The following is a 20,006-nucleotide window of genomic DNA, read 5'->3' on the forward strand; positions in this document are numbered from 1 at the left end:
AGAGAGAGAGAGAGAGAGAGAGAGAGAGAGGAAGAGAGAGAGAAATATATGAAAAATATTAAAAAAGAAAAACAAGCTTTTGAGGAAAAAATTAATAAGAACAAATGATAATATTTTATAATATGAAAAGCATAAAGTACAACTTAAGTGCATGATTTTCTTCTTTATTTCTTTATTTTATTAAACATTTTATGTGTTTACATTTCAAATATCATCCCCCTTCTGGTTTCCCATATATGGACCCTCAGCCCATCCCCCTCCTCTTTTCCTCTAAGAGAATGCTCCCTCACCTACCCATCTATCCACTCCCTTCTACCCCTTGAGCATCCCCCTTCTCTGAGGCACCAGTCCTTCACATGATCAAGTACCTACCTTTCCACTGATGCCAGATGAGACAGTCCTTTTCCACATATGTAAGAGCCGTGGACCAGCCCACATGTTTTCCTCTTTGGTTGGTGGTTTAGTCCCCGAGAGCTCTGAGGAGTCTGGTTAGTTGATATTGTTATTCTTCCTATAGGGTTGCAACTCTCTTCAGCTCCTTCAGCCCTTCACCTAACACTTCCATTGGGATGCCTGGGCTCAGTCCAGTGGTTGGCTGTGAGTATCTGCATCTGTCTTACTCAGGTGCTGGCAAAGCCTCTCAGAGGACAGCCATACCAGGCTCCTGTCTGAAAGCACATCTTGGCATCAGCAATAATGTTGGGGTTGGTGTCTATGGATAAAATAGATCAAACAGTGGGGCAGTCTCTGGATGGCCTTTGCTTAAGCCTCTGCTCCATTTTTGTCCCATTATTTTCTTTAAAAAGGAACGATTCTGGGTTAAAATTTTTAGATGAGTGCATGGCCCCATCCCTCTACTTGGGGCCATGTCTATCTACTGGAGGCAGTCTCTTCAGGTTCTATCTCCCCTTTGTTGGGTATTTTGGCTAATGTCATCCCCATTAGGTCCTGGCAGCCTGTTGCATAGCTGGTGTCTGGGACTTTCTAGTGGTTCTCCAATTTTTCCAGCTCCTATTGCCATTTATTACTGCTCATTCTCCTGGCCCTCTGAACTTCTCTCCTGTCTCTTCCCATACCTGGTCCTGGCCTCCCCCACTTTTTTCCACCCTATCCCCTTTCCCACCCAGGTCCCTCCCCTCCTCTGAATGCAATGGTAGGAAAGTATATAGTTCGGTCATTGAATTATATTTGGCTGAGAAAATTTCAGTCACATGAACTGAGTTCTAAATATCCAATATGTAAGTACTGATAATACAAGGAGTAATCATATATTTCGGGGCCAGACATCAACTAATGTGATATGGAATATATAAAATTATCTTAACCTAAGATGGAGAGGTAAAGGTTCAGATTTGAGTCTATTTTTATGTAGCGTACATAATATATATTTATTAATATGTATATAGACATATACATACGTTTATATGGTTATATGTATGCATACTTATATCCACATATTCATATATAAATTATATGCTTATATTTACATATTTTATAAAGGCATTATAATTTTATAAAAATATATATGAATATTTATAAATATATATTTTGTCTTCTTATATATATGTATTAAAAGATAAAGATATATTAGTTCAATTCAAAGGACAACATAAACATGAAAAGAAACAACTATGAGTTGTATTCCAATTAATACCTATTTAATTCTAGAAAATGGTAAAAATTAAAATAAATCTCATACAGTTGCTTATGAAAGGCATGTGTAAATCAATATAATGGAAACATATAAATGTTATGTTTAAGTTTTATAAAGCCTTATATTTCAAAAGTGCTATAAAATATATTTGAACTTAATATAAACTCTCCCTTGGCATATTTTCAGAAAGTACTAAATCTGGAGTATGAGAGTTTAAAAAACATTTTTCACACTTTATTCTGTATCTTATTTCTTGCTCTGTGAAATTGCTAACAAATAGCTATGATTCTCACTTTAAGAGTAACTTCAGAAACCAGTTGCTCTTAAGAATTATCACATTGAGCTCAGAAGGCATATTTTTCTACCCGATTTCTTTTTGAAATTTGATTCATATGAGAATGGATTATGTTCTCTTGTTAAAATATAGTGCGAATTTTTAATGGTGAAAGTGGTTGACTTCTACATACACGAACCTTTAAGAAGTAGATTTTAAAAGTATAAATACTGATGAAACACTGATCTTTTAATTCTGGAAACTAGTAAAGTATAATAGTAGGGGTGGGGACACAAATTTAATATGAACAGAACAAAATGCAATTAGTGTGAAGATAGAAATTGGAATATAGAAATGAAAGCATTTACATGGCATGAGAGATGGGTGAGCAGGATACAAGAGGAGATGTGGGAGGGATAACAAGTAACAGAGGCCTTAGAAAATGCCATATGAAAGCCTACTGTAGAAACTTTAATATATACATACTAAAGTCCATAATATATTTATTTAAATATATACTATATATAACATATTATATATAACTATGTATAAATACGTATAATATAATGGATTTTAAACATATATGTATTTAAGATAAAGTTATTCAATAATATCGACTAGCAAATAAAAACTATCTGTTACCTTTTTTCAAGATGTTGGTCTATGGAAGCGATTCTCAGTTCTTCTAATGTCACATATCAGCTATATGCATACATAATATCAAAGTGTAATTTATAACAGCAGTACAATTACAGCTATGATGTAACATAGAAGTGATGTTGATGGTTGGAGAAAGCAACATGAGAAGGTGGACTAAGAGGTCACAGCTTCAGGAAGACTGAGAACAACTGGTCGTAGTAGGTCTTTTAGAAAGTTGTTAATTTCAATAAAATTTACAAGAGAAACATAAATTATTATATGATACATTTGACACTCCTTACAGAGAAACCCTGTCTTGAAAAAAAAAAAAGGAAAAAAAAAGACATGTCTTTTTTTTGATAGCTTATATTATAGTTATGTGTTTTAATGGATGATTTTACTCAATTTATTGTTCTTTAGGAATTAATTTCTCAGTGTATAAATTAATTTATCACTGACTAAATGATATAATGTTTTACAAGAGTATTTATCTTCTTCTTTTTCTCCTTCTTGTGAATTTGTTTTCTATTGTTTAATAAGCCTTACCACAAATAAAGCACTTTTAATATTATCAAGTCAGAATTCCTGAGTCTGAAGGTGGGTGTGTCTATCACTATCTCAAAAGAAAGAGAATCCAGGTAAGTCCAGCACATAGACCACTAGAGAATAGAATCCATTAGAGAATGGATATACGAATATCCATTCGTATATGACACTGGTACTCAATAGTCATAATCTGCAATCTTTAAATAGAATTCTTCAAGTTATGGTGACCCACAACCATAAAATTATTTTCATTGATATTTCATAGATGCAATTTTACTACGTTTATGAACTGCAATATAAATATATGATATGATATTCATATATCCTGGTATCTGCTATGCAAACTATATAAAGCAGTCATAACTAACAGATTGGAAATCACTGTTCCATAGGCTTCCATAGTTGATAATTATTTGGTTTACTTAACAAAAATTTGAGGTTCTATTTTCTTGTTTTCCATGGTTTTAGGATGGCTCTGGGATCCTAGACATTTTCACAGTTATATGTACTATGACAAAAGCACTGTCCCCACAAACATTACAGCCATTTATAAAAGCTAGTAAAAGAATTTTACTTATACTCTGTTAGGAAAGAATCTTTCAAAATTATACATAATAATGATTTTGATTATCCTGATGCTTTTATTGTACAGAATAATTTTAGTTGTATTCATGAAAGGATTATGCAAGGATGTGATTCAGTGATGATCACCTTTCTATAGATCAGAAATCCAGGAATAAAAGAAGATGCTTATTAAAGGGGCAAGTTTAGGCTGACTACTTACATACAAATCTTAAAGTTTGTTTTAAGAAATTGAAAAATATGAATCTACTACTTTTTAATAGTAATATATAAGTAGTAAGTGTGTGGCTTTAAAAAGTATATTTAACACCTAGTTCTAAAATAAGGGTCATTGTATCAGTCAGGGTTATGGGTCTTATAACACACATAAGTATATATACGAATATATTACCAATCTAAAAGATTGGGGTAGAAAAGTGAGAAGTACAAGGACTGAAGGGGACAGCTGATTTAAAGAGAAGAGAAAGAAACTAAGGAGGAATTTTAATCTAGCAACATGGCTGCTCTGGCAAGGGATCACATCAAAGACTTAGGTCTATATGATCCAGCTGAAATATAGCTATGCCACATGATTTTAATTCCTCTTGCTGGAATATAGACACACTTTTAGTGCACATATTTTAGGTAAGTTTGTAGAAGGAAGTAGCCATATTGAAAGTGACATTTAATTGATAGCCATACATAGTGATAAATCTGAAAAATCTTTAGCAGAATGAGTCAAGAGATAGGATCTCAAAAGAGATCAAGAGATCTCAAAATGAGTCAAGAGATAGCAACTCTCAAAAGTACAGCTCATGAAAGATACGGTGTTTAAAAGCAGCACAGGAAGAGTAAGGCTGACCAATCAGTTTGGTCAGTCACCTGGGAGTCAGTGCAGTACCATGAAGTTGAATTCCTTAGTGTGTTCATATAGTTCAGTGCAAATAAGCAGAGGCAGTTGAAGCTAAAGAATAATAGGGAGCCTGGAGATTAGAACAAATTTCCAGAGAGTTTGAGGTCAAGCAGAACAATTCAGTGAGAATCTGAGAGAAACTACATTGAAATAGAAAGCTTGGACAATTTTGGATGAGCCAGAACTGCTGAGTTGAACCAGACAGCAAGAGTTTAGAAAGAACTAGAAAAATAAAAGTTACACTTACATAAAACAAGAGAAGAGAGAGAGAGAGAGAGAGAGAGAGAGAGAGAGAGAGAGAGAGAGAGAGAGAGAGAGAGAGAGAATGAATACTTTAGTCTAGTATGAAGGTGATCTATAGGGACTTTCAACTTTTCTCTTGAGATATTTATTTGATTAAGCAATATTAGGATTCACCAAATACCTAAGAATTGAGATGTCAATCATATATAACAAATACTTTTACAGAAATATCTCCCTTGATTTTTGATTAACATCTATGAAACAGAAAGTTGATCCTTAAAATTAATGATCAAAATTGTTTAGGAAATTCTTCCTTCATGTATGCATATGTTTGGATGGCTAGACTCTTGCCTACATTATACGGGGCAGAAGAAAAACAAATAAAACTGCTGATAAATCTACTAAATGAATTATTTTCTATGCTAGCTTTTTATCTTTTTGTTTTTTTATTGGTTATTTTATTAATTTACATTTCAAATGCTATCCCCCTTTCCAGGACCCCCTCATCAAACTCCCATCCTATACCCACCCCCTTCCCTCTTTGAGGAGGCTTCCACACCCACCCACCCATTCCCACCTCATCACCCTAGTATTCCCCTACTTTGGGGCATCATGTCTTCACAGGTCCAATGTGGATTAAATGGTGGCCTGCCTCCCTTCCGATTGATGCTAGATAAAGCAATACTTTGCTACATATGCAGCTGAAGACATGGGTCGCTCCATGTGTACTCTTTAATTTGTGGTTTAGTCCCTGGGAGCTCTGGAGAGTCTGGTTGGATGCTATTGTAGTTCTTCCTATGGGGTTGCAAATCCCTTCAGTTCCTTCAGTCCTTCCCCTAACTCCTCTATTGGGGTACCCATGCTCAGTCTGATGGTTGAATATGTACATCTGCATCTGTACTTTCAGGTTCTGGCAGAGCCTCTCAGGGAATAGTATACCAGACTCCTGCCAGCAAGCACTTCTTGGCATCAGCAAGTGTCTTGGATTTGTGGCTGAATATGAGATGGATCCCTAGATGGGACTTTCTATGTATGGCCTTTTGTTGAGTCTCTGCTCCACTCTTTGTCCCGGCATTTCACTTAGATACGAACAATCCTGTGTTAATATTTTTGAGATGGTGGTTAGCTCCATCCCTCAATAAGGGGGCATGCCTAACCTCTGGATATGTTCACTATGGGTTCTATCTTCCCTATTGGATATTTCAGCTAATGTCTTCAATGTTGGATCCTGGGAGCCTCTTGATTTCCTGGCATCTGGGACTTTCTAGTGTCTACCCACACTTCCTCATTTCCCCCCTGCTACACACCACAATTCAATTTCCTGACCCTCTGTACTTCTCCTCTGTCTCCTCCCACACCTGGTCCTGCCTCATTTTTTCCTTTTTCTTCCTCTCCCTTCTAGGTCCTGACTTCCCTCTACCTCCTGTAATTATTTTGTTTCACCTTCAAAGTAGGACTGAAGCATCCAAACTTTGGTATTCCATCTTCTTGAGCTTCATATGGTCTGTGAGTTATATCATGGGCATTCAGAGCTTTTTTCCTAATATCCACTTATCAGTGCGTACATACCATGTGTGTTCTTTTGTCACTCAGGATGACATTTTCTAGTTACATCTATTTGAATTTCGTGAAGTCATTGTTTTTAAAGCTGAGTTCATTGTGTAAATGAACCACATTTTCTGTATCCATTCCTCTGTTGGTGGACATCTGGGTCCTTTCCAGCTTCTGCCTATTATAAATAGCTTGAACATAGTAGAGCAAATGTCCTGGTTATGTTAGAAAATCTTTTGGGTATATCCCCATGAGTGATATAGCTAGGTCCTCAGGCAGTACTATGTCTGATTTTCTTAGGAACCACCAGACTGATTTCCAGAGTGGTTGTACCAGTTTGTTATCCCACTAGCAATGGAGGCATGTTCTTCTTTCTGCACATCCTCACCTGCACTACTACTTCATTAGATCGGGGTGGCTATTTATTCATACTACTGGATGATCTCTAACTCATTCCACACATTTTGCCTATAAAGATGCAAAATGTGTTTATTAAAATTATTGAAAAGTATTTACCATGAAAATGTCATGGGAAAATGTAAACATATCAAGACCACTTGATAAAAATTAATAGTGCAGCATGTGTATGGTAGAGGATTGCAAAATCGATCATCAATAGGAGGAGAGGACCTCGGCCCTGTGAAGGTTCTGTGCCCCAGTGTAGGGGAATGCCAGGGCCAGAAAGTGGGAGAGGGCGGGGTGGCAGGCATGGGGAGGGGGGAGGCAACAGGGGTTTGTTTTTGTTTGTTTTTTTGTTTTTTGGAGGGGAAACTGGGAATGGAGAAATTCGCATATAAATAAAGAAATAAAAAAAAATTAATAGTATCCTCAGATGGGTGATTATTTATTATTTGAATACCATTGTTAATATGAAATTATGATATTTCATCAAGTGACTGCTTCCTTAGAGGATATGTTTCTTTTCATCTCTTCAAATAAATTTAACATAACAAAAGATGATAAAAGTCCAGTGTTACAATGCACACATGCATTATAAATAGATAAGTGTAATACTTACTACTCAGATCTTGACAACTCTGAGGGATTTTTCAGTCTTTATCACCTGATCTAAACCAAACTGTGCAAGTAGTCTTCAAATGTTGAGCTGTATATTATTAGTTCTTGTTTCTCAAAAGGTTCTACAATTATAAGAAATTAAAACTCCATAAAGCCATAAGTATATATATGCATGACACATATAATCTAAGTACCTATATTCTAAGTATATACTTTTTAGATAAGGTGTTATGTACTGTCTCATATTAGCCTTGGGCTAAATTTATGAAATTTAAGAAAAGCATGAATTCTATTATTTGTACCACTACCTATATTCCTTTAAAGAACAAAATAGAGAATGAAAAGAATAAAAAATTGACTCCTGACTTAAAGGATAACTCTAATAGGCTTTTAAAATATGTTTTTTGCCAATAAATACTTAATTTACACAAAATAATTATCTTTACTTTTTGCATTAATCTAAACATAACTTATAATCTACAACATGTAATTTTAGAGAAATTTTAATTCAGCAATATGGTTGTTCTGGCAAGGGATTACATCCAAAAATTTTATCAAGCTGGAATGCAGACATGCCATGCACTTGTAAACCCTCTGGCTAGAATATTGCAAACCTTTACCACACACCTTTAATTCCCCAAGATGGTATCTAATTGAGGACCAGATAAAATAAAGAATTAAATATTTGACAGAGTAAGTCAGAGGTAGGGTACACCCAACTCTTAAGTGAACAAGAGTGCAAAGAAAATTTACCTAAAGACTGGTGAGTGAGAGATGAATCAACTGAATTCGGTTCAGTTGGTTCAGTTCACTTCAGTTCAATTGAGTTCACTTCAGAGAGTTTAGTTCCCAGCAGTTTAGATCAGTTCAGTTGTGCAGCTCATGGAGTTCACAGGCAGTCTTTCCAAGCAGAGCAATTCCATCAGAAGCCATTAAATGCCTATTTGAATCAGTCAGGTTGGAGAAGAGTTTGAACCAGAATAGCTAAATTGAACCAGCCAGTCAGAAATCAGAAAGAACTACAAAGAATGAGTTTATTCAGCAGTAAGCCCCAGAGGCTGAAATATTCTAGGTCTAGGTTAGCACACAGAAGCTGCAAGCTGAAGCCATCAAGATCCAGGCTTGCAGAAGTTTACACTGTATGGAGGACAGAAGCTTCCTATGAGGAAGGTATTATTATTATTTTCTTTACTTTTCCTAACAAGCTGTGGAATCTGTATCCCAGTACAATGGAGGCAGAGACAATCAGTTCTTGTGAGTATGAAGCCAGACTAGTCTAACAATCATCAACCTCTAGGACAGCCAGAACTATACTGAGAAATTCTGTCTCAAAGACAGAGAAGAGAACACAACACAAGAAAGTAAAACACAATGAAAAGAGCTTTGGGATTGACCCATTTGGGAAATGAGGGAATGAAGAATAGACATAAGCTGAAAGAGGCCAACACCTTACAGGAAGGTGAGGATTAGGTTGGATGTGCCTGCTGAGATGGAGGAGGACACCTACTGCTTATTATCTACAGCACAAGGCAGGTTAATTAGCATTGGTGGAAGGTCTACAGATCAACAATACACATTCACTCAGGACATCTTCTGACATCCTTATCCACTTCTCCCATAACAACTGGTGTTATTGCATATTAAAATCTAATGATGTAAAAACTATAGGGAGATTTTTCAAGTACTCAGAGTGAATACTAATGCGAAGCATTTTTCTCATTATCTTTCCTGACTGCTTTGCTATGGGTCTGTATCTTTTGTGTTCTGAAGACTGCCAGAACACTTCCACTCTTCCAACACACATCTTTGTATCCTAGGTCTCTTACCTCTAGGTCTCTTACACAGTCTTCTATTAGTTCCAACTTTTACATGGCCTGAGAAATTTTATTGCCTATGTCATTTTATTGTAGCTATGCAGTGTTTTATCTTACAGGAATGCTACTGCTCCTAGTGTTTTTGTGCATGTAGCAAGATTTTTATTCTGGGCACTATCTTCTGATATACTGAAGAATAATAGATCATGGTTAAGTTTGCTATGACCTATATAATAATGGAGTCACTATTTCTTTGGAGTCTAAGATTTTTTGGTGTCTAATAATGGAGTCTAAGATGTTTCTTTGTCACAACATTGAATAAAATTCTCCTTACATATACAAATATCCCTAACTAATTCTGAAGTTCCATTACATATGTTTTCTAAGAGTTGTCATCATGCACAAGAAATGCTGAAACACATGTAACTTGCATTCAGAGAAAACAATACAAGGACTCATGCTTTCCATTCTAATGTTCAAACATCTTTAAAAGATACAGGCTGATCTAATTCAACAAATTTATTTCTATAATCCAGGGTTGTTCAGCTAATCTTATCCCCTCCTTCTGTTTATCAAGGTACAATCAGATCTTTGTATTCCACATATAAACTAGACACCTAGGCATTCACATTCCATGCTACCAAATCTGGTTTCTCACCCGTTTAAACACAGAGACAATCAAGCTCTATTGCATAAGATGTAAATATACAGCAGGAGTTGAAAGATATTTATTTTCTCAGATTGAAGAAATATTATTCAATGCTTCCCACTGTTGTAGATTTCTTTCACATAAGTTTATGACTACATCTGCCACATAAGGCTTTAATCATCCTATTTGACCTTTAAGTCATACACATTTAATTTTTCTTACACAATGTACTTGGGATAATGTTTCAATCCTGATAAATTTTGTAGATACATTTTGAAGGGGCCAATGCGGATTCCAAGGTTCTGAGACCCTCTAAGATTCCAAGATTTTCCTAAGGTTTGCCAAAAAAATAAATAAATAAATAAATAAATAAATAAATAAATAAATAAATCTTTCTTCCAGTTCTAACTGCTCCTGTTCTTTCAAATAGGGGATGTTTTCCCTTTAGCATATAGAAGCAGTAAAAGTTGTCTCCAGTCTTTCACTTTAAACTGCATATTTTTTTTTTTTTTTACAAAACATATAATTTCACCCTCTCTCTTAAATTCTCCATCTATAATTCCTGGATGTACAATGAATACTTAAGACATTAGGCTATTTTTACCTAAAATCATTCCTACTGTCTTTGGAGTAGAGGTCCATGAACTCTTGTCGTTCTTTCCTAGCAGTGAATTTTTGGTAATAGTGTGAGATTTTAACTTCTGGCTATGTTTAGGCCAGAGCTACCTTCTGTTGCATGCATTAGATCTCCACTACCTACCTAGTTTAGTTTTTTTTTTTTTTTTTTTTTTTTTTTTTTTTTTAATAGTTGTTCTGTTGATTGATGACAGGAAACATCTGGCCATAAGAAAACATACTTAAGGTTTTTCCCAAATTTACAGTTATGTTTTGAATAGACATGGCTCCCATAAACTCATGTGTTTGAATGCTTGGCCCATGAGGAGTGGCACTATTTGCAGGTCGAGGAAATGTGGCCTTACTAGAGAAAGGATGTCACTGTGGGGATGCGGCTTTGAGGTAATACACACACACACACACACACACACACACACACACACACACACACACTCACTCACTCACTCACTCACTCACTCAGGCTTTGTCAAGTGTGAGACACAGTAATTTCCTCCTGGATGCCTTCAGATCAAGACACAGAACTCTTGGTTGCTCCAGAACCAAGTCTGCCAGCATGATGCCATGCTTTCCACCATGATGAGAATGGGCTTAACATCTGAAACCATAAGCCAGCCTCAATTAAATGTTTGCATTTATATGAGTTGCCTGGGTCATGGTGTCTCTTCACAGCAATAAATCCATAACTAAGTCAACAGCATTAGTGATTACCTAGCATACCTCTTGCTGATGAGCTTTCATTAGTTCAATGACTATTCTTATTACACCTTCTATAAATCCCAGAAAGTGAATGTATTTTTAAAGATGGAAGCCTTTCTCTATCCCTGGCTAGCTCCCAATAATTGGTACTGAGACTATAATACTTAATTAGCTTACAGACCAATGACTGACTGAGTAGTCATTGATCTAATCTAATTCTCTAAGCTAATCTGGCTACCTCTCAGCCAAACTCCCTGAGATACTTACATTTTAGTATTTGTCTGTCACTGGGCTTTAGATTAGGTGGTTTTCAGTGTTATCTCTCCATACCCCTTCATTGTGGTTTAACCCTTCTCTATCCTCTATGTATCTCTTTACTCTGGCTAAAAGAAGCTCAGCCTTATTGTCTCTCCCTGCCAGTCATTAGCTGATCAACTTTTATTGACAAATCAGAGAATAAATGGCAGCACGGTTTACACAAATTTGAAACAGAAAATATTTTGAATAAGCAATAAAAGGCCATATCCAGATAGCAACAAGATATGGAGGCAGAGAAACTAGAATTTGACTAAAGTATCATCTTTACACAGCACATAAAAACACTACATCTACACTGGAGATCTGCTTTTTTAATAAGTCTGTATAATATGTACCTGAAGATATGAACTCCATGGAATACTGTTATTTTTGCTTTGGTCATGAAATATTCCTTCTCTGGGAAACAGGTCACTCTGGTGGAAAAAACAACCATGGATCCTCTCTACTTACTAAACAAATCATATTAATCCATCCTCCTGATACAATATTTAGTCCATGGATATATATGTTCTACATTTATAATGAAGGTGAGGATCTTCCTAAAACTTCTGATTTTCGTGCAAGGCTATTAAAGGCAAATAAGAAGAAATCATTGCTCATCTTGCCCACTGATAGATGATAGTTTGTGAAATTCAAAGAAAAGAGGCTCTAATAATGTTACTATAGTCCTGAGACAAGAAATATTAGAGACCAGAATTTTTATATAACTTGAACTAATGAATTTATCCTGTGTTTAGTCTCAACTAGTCTCATCTCCTTAAAAGTACTAAATGGTTTAATTCCAGTTATTGATATATTGACAAATGCAAATTTATCTCCTGTACTTTCTTCCTACTGGTACAGCTTTGAAAGTGTTGTTGGTCTTTTTTTCTTTTTACATTAATTTCTGTGTACTAGAAATATCTTTTAATTAGCTTGTCAAGTATAATGCACACATGTCAGTTTCTTACATGATGGAAATGAAAGAAAAGGAAATGCTGAGAAGTACTCCATGATATGGTTAGAGTGTCTACATGCAAAATGTTGAAGATAACACAGCTAAGGTACTTACTGAATGTGAAGCTATCCACAGAAATTAAGTTGCAATCAGTGATCAATGAAAGAGATTTGAATATTAGTACATAGACATAATTCTATGTTAAGGCAATACCTCTCAGCTATGTAAGTGATCTGAGATATTACATGATCTTTTGATTTTCTATATAAAGAAGTTATATGACCTCAGTTGTGAGTTTCATCCTGTAATAAACCAGGCTCATTATTTGATTGAAACAAAAACTTTATTTTAATTAGTCAGAATATACATATATAGTGCAACTCTTCATGCTTCCTTCTGGGATCTGTCTCTCATACACATGCCAACAGTGAATGCCTTAGCTTCTGATTTTACAAAGTAGTGCCTCACCTACACAGCATTCCCTGCTGGAAAATTAATGAGTGAATAAGGTTCCCTTACATGCTCAGCACAGCTTACAGGCTGTGATGCATGTTTTTTCAGTGGTTTTGCTGGTGTGAGAACAATTTTCAAAGTCCTAGTACGTGTGAGATGGATGAGTGACTACATCAGGGAGATGTGAAAAGGTGTATAAAAAAAAAAAGAGAAATGAGAACTAAATATATCCATACCACACTTGCCTTCCCCCCCCCCCTTTCTTTGACAAGGCAGATGGAGGAGGAATATAGTTCGGGACACAGTGCACTGATAACTGTTACATTTCTTGAAATACATCAAAGATTGTGAGAGAAAGCAAGAAACTCCAAATAGACTTCAAAAGAGATAATTTTCCCTATTATAGGTTTCTTAAGTTACTATTATAAATCTTATTATAGGCATCAGTGTCTTAAAGGGACAACTATATTGGACCTATATGCTCTCAGAAAATGTCAGAATTGACAGGTAAATGAACATTCCATCATTATTGTATCGTTTGCTTTTTGTAGTGAGAGAAAGCAAAGAGAGATGTGATTTTTAATCCCATTATTGGAGAACCACAAAACCGTACTGTTTACTATATAAAATTGTAATTGTAAATCAACAGGAAAAATAGTTGACACCATTCAAATGGCATTCACTGCATGCCAACACTCGTCTAGGCATTATTTGTGAGTAAATTACAATGAAGTCCCTCAGGCTGATGGGTAACAAAACTAAATCTAGATAAACTAGGACAAGAAAATAATTGTTCAAGTAACACAGCTTTTTCTAGATATATATTTAATTTTGTTTATTTAAATTGTATGATGCAAGTCAGCTTTACCAATAAGAGGTCTAGTAATTAGTTTTTGCAAAAGTTTTCATTATTTTAGTGACGCATTATATCTGGAAAATAATTTACTGTGAGATGTCTTTTGGGCTCCACATCCTCTACCTTTCTCTTATGTTATGCAAATGCTGCTGCACATTAGGCTGGAAGGATGAAACAGAGTTCAGAATGAGTGAGCTTCCTCATGATCCTGGTCAGTGGGTACCCAGGAGAGAGAGACAAGGCCTTCTCTCAGGATCTTAGACGTACAGTTCTTTTAGAAGACCTTCTCTGACCACTTTCAATAAAATAGTCCTCTTAGTCTATTTTAGTGTGTGTACATATGGTTGTACAGGTATACAGGGAAGGCTTGTACACAAACACTTATTGGAGTGAACTAGAGCTATATATTTACCTTGGAAGGTGGGAAGAAGTTTTCAGTGCAAATGAAAATCATTGGTTATAACTTGAAATTTCTGTATATATGTCATTTATATGGCGAGGCATTCCACTAATCACACGTACTTGCTGGGCAGTGCTCATGGATGGGTCAAGGCAAGGGAGTTGGGGATAGGAAGGAGTAAAGAGGAAATTGAACTCATATCCCTGCCAAGGACTACTTGACCTACCCCAGATAGAGGATGTGGGGGTTCATGCTTCAGAGACAATGACAGAGAAGGGGAAACCCAGCTGGAAAGGGGGATCTCCATTTTCCTCTGAGCTCAGAGAATCTATCCACTCATGGTAGACTTTGACCTTAATTAGCAGAGTTTCCCCACAATTTATCAGTTGAGATGTATTTCACAATGTTTTACTTAGTTTTACACCTTATGTTAAGAGTCTACCAGTGTAGTATTGTCATAGGCACTCTGAAAAGTACAGAGTTTTTAAATGTGTTCTGTGATCTCCTTTATTCAAGTGGAAATTATATTCTATGGAAATTATATATGTGAAATAAAATAATTACAAATCTGATTTCTGTGTTCCTGGTATTATGGTAGAATAAATAAGAAAGGCCTTCAGGTCATCCAGTAACTGGCCCAAATTGGGACCCATCACATGGATGGCCACCAAACCCTAACACTATTACTGATACTATGCTGTACTTTCAGGAGCCTAGCATGGCTGTCTTCTGAGGGACTCAGAAGGTGACTAGCAGGTGACTGAGACAGATGCAGATACTTACAGCCAACCATTGGACTGAGGTCAGGGACCACTATGGAAGTGTTAGGAGAAGGACTGAAGGAGCTGAGGGGAATGGCAACCGCATATGAAGAACAACAGTGTCAACTAACTGGACTCTCCAGAGTTCTCAGAGACTAAGCCACCAATCAAAGGACTGTTCTGTGGCTCCTGGCACATATGCAGCAGAAGACTGCCTTGACTGGGCTCAGTGGTGGAGAATGTGCCTAATCCTGTAAAGACTCAATGCCCCAGGCAAGGAGAACACTCCAAAGTTGAGAGAGCACCCTCTCAGAGGAAAAGGGTACAGGGAATAAGGTGAAGGACTCTGGAAGGGGGTACCTTGAAGGGAGCAACATGTTGAATGTAAATAAATAAAATACTTAAAAGAAAAGAATGGCCTTCAGGGTACATATTTATACAGAGGGTCATCACTGACCAGTGTTACACTAACACTGGGAAGGTGGTTAGGAATCACCGTTTTATGAGTCACACCAAGATATTTTATATTATTTGTAACTGTTGTGAAGGGTGTTGTTTTCCTATTTTTTTGTCCTTAGCCCATTTATCCTCTGAGTAGAAGAAAACTACTAATACGTTTGAGTTGATTTTACACATCTGCAGACACCAAATCCGGACACTACTGCTGATGCCAAGAATCACTTGCTGACAAGAACCTGGTCTAGCTGTCCTCTGAGAGGCTCTGACAGAGCCTGACCTGTGCAGATGCAGTAGCAGCAGCCAACCATCAGATTGAGCATGGGGACCCCAACCGAAGGACTGAAAGATCTGAAGGAGTTTGCAACCCCATAGGAAGAACAACAATATCAACCAACCAGACTCCCACCCACACCCCAAGTTCCCAGGGACTAAACCACCCATCACAGAGTACACATGTAGAGACCCATGGTTCCAGCTGCATATATAGCAGAGCTTTGCCTTATCTGTCATCAATGGGAAGGGGAAGGGATCCCCTTGGTCCCGTGGAGGCTTGATGCCCCAGCACAGGGGAATGCTAGGGCTCTCAGGCAGGAGTGGGTGGTTGTGTGAGGTAGAACCCTCACAGAAGCAGGACAGACAGGGGAGGGGAGACTGGGAAGAAGGATAATATTTGAAATGTAAGTAAATAAAATAACCAATAAAAATATATAAAAAAGAAAGAAAACACTGTTTAACACAAGATGTTCTGGAGATATTCTCTGAAGCTTCTAGATCATTGTCCTGTGTCTGAGTGATGTCTAGCTAGGTGGTAATATAATTTTCTCATAATATAATAATCATCAAGATTATTAGAAATTTATGACTAATTCCTATCTCTCAATGTTTTCTGAATGTCCAGTATCATTGAATACATGTCATAGTTATTTTCACTGGATATTATTCCTTGTGCTCCAGCCACATATGTGGCAGAGGATGACCTTGTTGGACATCAGTGGAAGGAATAGCCCTTAGGCCTGAGGGGGATTGATGCCCGAGTGTAGGGGAATGCTAGGGCAGGAAGGTGGGAGTTGGTGGGTGGGTGGGAGAGCACACATATAGGGTTAGGGGGAGGATGGGATAGGGAGTTTCTGGAGGGGAGACCTTGAAAGAGGATAACATTTGAAATGTAAATAAAGAAAATACCCAATAAAAAAAATTAAGACGAAATTAATTTGGCTTACTGAATGAGAGAATGTAGGAATGATATTTATAATATGCAAAACAATGGAAACATAATTTATTTATTTAAAATTATAAAAATCCAATATTGTGTGCTTTGTGCATGAGAGAATGTCAGGAATGATACTATAAGGAGAAAAACAGACATATATTTCTTTCTTTATTTTTACTAGTACAAATGTTTGCATCAAATTTGACATTATTTATTAGCCGAAAATGTCACATACTGCCTAGAACTCTAAACGCAAATTTATAGGGCTTTTCAAAATTTAATTCATGTAACAAAAAATAAATAAATAAATCTATATATCTACACCAAAATGATAAAACAATTTTATTTTGCTGTATTTGTTACATTGGTTATAGAGTGAATCTAATAATAGTTGTTATAAAACATCAGGCTCACACTTGATTTTGTATCTCATCTGTTTTTGTTTGTTTGTTTTTTATCTTCCCCTAACCTCTTTGATTTTCTGTACATGTATGGACAATGGACATGTAACATTGTCCCCATTTGAACTCCAGGCATATGTTTTGTTTGATGAGGAGTGAGTCCTTAACTGAAGCTGCAGTCAGATTCTGTGATCTGAAAACCTGTGAAGAGAATTACAGTGATGTCATCAGTCTTCAGTTTGCTATAGAAATGGGCATTTCAAGGCCAGACTTCGATTTGTTCTTACTCTGGTGGAAAAAACCAAACACCCATCTGTAAAGAGCAAGTAAACACTTATTGATCATCGCTGAGGAATAAGCTACTTCTGAAGTGCCTTCTTGTTCTTGATTTTGAATACACATAAACATGGCTTCTTACTAATTTCTTCATTATTTGGATTATTATGTTGACAACCATAATTGTTTTCTTCTACATATTTTCAGCCCTTATGATTAAACCCAAAGCCTGATGAATATTAACCAACTGCTTTGTTGTTATTTTATCAAGTTAATTTGTACAATATTCAAGTGTTAAACTTGATAACCACTTTCTAAATTTAAGTCCACAATTTGAGAACTATCAGTTGAGAATTGACTGTAGTATATACTGTGGAAAACTCTAGGTGTTGATAAAAGAAACAGGCTTCCAAATACCTCCTATACAGTAAAAAGTAGTTCATATTCATCTAGACAAATGCATTATTACATAGTACATTATCATAAGCTATGTAAATATTTATATTGCTAAATAGCAATGTTCTTATTAAAGTTTGAGTTGTGGAAGGAAACTAGTGGGACTTCAATAATACAGGTGATGCATGAGAGTGTTGAAGAATAACAGCTAGACTAAATCAGCAAAAGTATAAAAGATGGATTGCGTGGTAGGAAGCTATTGCAGAAGTAAGGACCTGGAGAAGTGATAAAAAATTATTCCATACATTTTATATACTTATGATCAAACATAATACCTGAGAATAAATCACATATATATAAAAATTATAAAATATATCATATCATATACATATATTAGCATAAACTATATTTATTGCCTTTAGCAGTCTATAGTATACAGTGAAAATGGGCAAGAGTGGCAAACAGAGTTTGATGGTGGAGTCATTATATAAAATAATGATTATACATGCAAAAGAAATAAAATGTAAAAAAAGTATTCCTATAAGTTTGGATTTTGGACGAAGAGTGTAGGGTTACCATATATGAGTGTTAGAAAAACTGTGTAGTTGATATTTAAGGAGAAAGATCAGGTGCAGTTAAGTCTTGTTTACATACACATGAACAACAGAGAACCATACAAATGTCTGGAATCCAAAACAAAAATCTAGTTTATGGAGTAGACATGAATCCTCAAGGTGTTGAGTTGTTCAAGAAAATAGACTTGATCAAAGAGCATAAAGGCAGGAATGTAAGAGGGTAGTGTGCTGAGGACACTGTGGAAGGAGGAAGTCAGGGAAAGCCCGTGGTTCTGGTCAAACACAAAAGCAGATACCATTCCAGAAGACGAATCACGTGATTCAAAGCAAAGCGATTAGCATGACAACTGGCATATGAATGCATATGATAAGGAGAAGTTAAAAGCAAAACAAAATAAATCATATTGTGGAGTTGTGTTTTGACTTGATATGGGAAAATATTAACAAAGAACACTCTTACAAATTATATGTAGATATTATCTGCTGAAAAGAGGAATGTCAATGCTTCAGAGGCAAAACCAAAGAGCTGCTGTGCAATTTCCTTCAGTAACCATCTGCCTGCTCTGATGAAGCTAAATCTCTTTAGCTCTGTGGTTATTATTTATTTAATGCCCAGAAAGAACATAATGCTTTGAGTACAGGTGCTAAACACAACTACAGGAAATAGCTTATTTTCTGAGATAAGTGGAATAATTATAGACACTTTTTTTTTAACAACTAAAAAGCCAGTTCCACCACTGATTCTTGAAAATAACAATGTAGTTAGCAATTTTTTTTTAAAGGAAGATAATGATGCACTTGGTAGCTGACCTCAAAATTAGCTGTCTTTAATGGAAAGTCATTATGTAGCTTCCCATAATGTGAGAGCAAATGCTGACTGATATTTCCAACTGGGAAAAGTTAAATAGTATTCTATCAGCTGGCAAATAGCAAGTGATTCTTGGTGATGAAAACAATTATGACATATTATCTATAATGTGTAGATCTTTAGAGAAAGGTAATTTACTGGGAGCCCGTCACAAAGAAGAACATTCGAGGATTCAAATAGCTCTTTTCTAAGATGACTGTTTATGCCACAATATTACGTTTGCATTTATCGTAAGTGGTAAAGCAGATGGCTAAGGAGAAATATTTTGCCAAGTTTGTAAGGTAAGCTACCTCATTGGATAAAATGATCCTTACTCATAGCTGGATGGAAGAAGAGAGAAATAAACATAAACAGGTTGAATTTTTCAGGATTTTTTTTTTTAGTGGGTATTTCAGACACCATTAATTTAAATAACTGTACAGTAAACCAACCATGCACACATCCAGAGGTATTTCTTGACCTTCTAATATGTTCAGGGATTGTTTTTGTTGATTCATCGAGACAGAAAGTAATGTGGAAGAATTCTGAAAGTGAAATTCTGACTATGGAAATTTAAGATATCTACTTAAATTCTTTCAACACCAAGTATTTATTAACTGCCATTTTTGTCTGCAGAAAATACAGTATAAATAATACTTAGGGACACAAACTTCTAACTTAATACATGAATTGCATGTAATATTAATACTTAATAGCATTTTTTGCTGTTTAATGGTTTAGCTGACCAATGTAAAATGAATGACTTTTGCATGCATCTGTATGAACTCTTAAGAAAGCATATGGATAGATTATTTTCATACTTTATCATCACTATTAGATATGACAGGGGCTAGTGTATTTTTCTGTAATTTTGATACATATATGTATTAAATTGTATATTTAAATACATATTAAATGTATATA

The sequence above is a fragment of the Mastomys coucha genome, unplaced genomic scaffold (assembly GCF_008632895.1).
Source record: "Mastomys coucha isolate ucsf_1 unplaced genomic scaffold, UCSF_Mcou_1 pScaffold22, whole genome shotgun sequence".
Classification (NCBI taxonomy): domain Eukaryota; kingdom Metazoa; phylum Chordata; class Mammalia; order Rodentia; family Muridae; genus Mastomys; species Mastomys coucha.